Source organism: Penaeus monodon, chromosome 15 (genome assembly GCF_015228065.2).
Source record: "Penaeus monodon isolate SGIC_2016 chromosome 15, NSTDA_Pmon_1, whole genome shotgun sequence".
Taxonomy (NCBI): Eukaryota; Metazoa; Arthropoda; class Malacostraca; order Decapoda; family Penaeidae; genus Penaeus; species Penaeus monodon.
The window spans coordinates 31619114-31620621 of record NC_051400.1 but is presented as its reverse complement, the minus strand read 5'-3'; the positions used below and the strand labels follow the sequence as shown (position 1 = coordinate 31620621).

The 1508-nt window shown below is 33.4% G+C and overlaps 1 protein-coding gene across 1 annotated transcript in view; it reads right to left on the bottom strand.

Moving 5' to 3' along the window:
* The window catches only part of LOC119581943 (serine/threonine-protein phosphatase 4 catalytic subunit), a gene marked incomplete in the record, with an annotated part of 12638 nt that overhangs the window by 1061 nt on the left and 10069 nt on the right, over window positions 1-1508 (bottom strand). The window contains 1 exon segment of the mRNA XM_037930115.1: window positions 1-1508.

Sequence of the window (1508 nt, the reverse complement as noted above, 5' to 3'; positions counted from 1 at the left end):
GAGCACTTTCTAAACTTCATTTAAGAATTTTACAGATTTTCAGTTTTCTCATTTACTGTATCCAATTTAATGGATAATCTACTTTAAACAATTATCTTCTTATATTGTCTATAAATTAATGGACAAACTACTTCTCCTTTACAAACCAAAGAACTACAGGAAAATACTAAATGTCCTCTTCCCTGCTAGAATTCTTTTGCTTTATCAGAGCCTTTTCCTCTTTAGGAATATTTGTACAATATTTATAATGAAAAGTTACTAAAATACCAGTAGATTACATCACAAAGTGACAGAGCATCAAGTATGTCACTAGTATACATATAAAAAATGGCATTTCAAGAGAATGTATGTAGTCTGCAAAAAAATAAATTTCTGCACACAATTTCCACCAAATTTTACTGCCTAGAGCTGTAGATAATTACATATGTAGATATTGACAAGAAGTCAGGATATTTTAAGGAACTCTTTCCCAATTGCTCAACAAAGTCTGCACAGTTTTTCAAACTACATGCTTGGATTATTTTCATTTTACTCTGAATACTTTCATACACAAGATATCAACAGCAATCATAAGAAAATCTTTACTTATCTGCTTTCCCCCCAAATCAGTGTTTCAAGATGGAAAGTGACCAACATGATCCACTCCCAACACTGCCAGAAGACTGAAATAGAACCTTCTGATACAAGCTACTGAGGTCCTTCAATATCTATACCAATTCATGAGTAGTCTGGTTGAATAGGATTCCCTCTGCAACTAGTACTTCCAGTCATGTGTTCAAAATTACTCTCAGTCTCCAAGACAGTGCAGGCAATATTACTCAATATGAACAATGTAAATGATTTAGGACAGTCAGTTTCTAACACCTGAGTCTTGGTGATTTTTTTCTGCTTTCTTCACAGTACCTTTACTGAAAGAGAATCAGACTTCTATATATATATATACTTTTCTGCACAAACCTGCACATCTGATGATAAAATGGAGGGAAAGAAAGTTTTCAAATAATTTCCTAAAGATAATGCATTCACATTTCATGTTTTTTTGCAAAAAATTGCAATGAGCTATGACAATCAAGAACCCTGGATGAATAATGGACTATGCTTCATGTACAGATGACAGTAAAAGATGAGTCACTTCTGGTGAAGCTTCACCTCAGTGCACCAAACTGACTCATAAGGAGTTCATGTCACATTGTTAACCAGTGACACCTAAAACAACCTGAGGAGTGTTCTTGGTATAAAAAATGGCTAGAACTGTATTGGTATAGATAGAATGTATTCTTCTGACAGCAAATATGAGACTTTTCCAGATCAATTTAACACTAAATAAATTTAATTAATAAGTAAACCTGAAACACATAAGTTACTTTAGCAAATACTTCAAGAAACCTTAATTTCCAAGTCTCATACATTGTACATGGGGGAAAACCTACAAATTTCACTTCTACCGAGTTTTGATATACCAAGTATGCACTCCAAGGTCATCTAACATGGAAATGAGTGTGATGGGA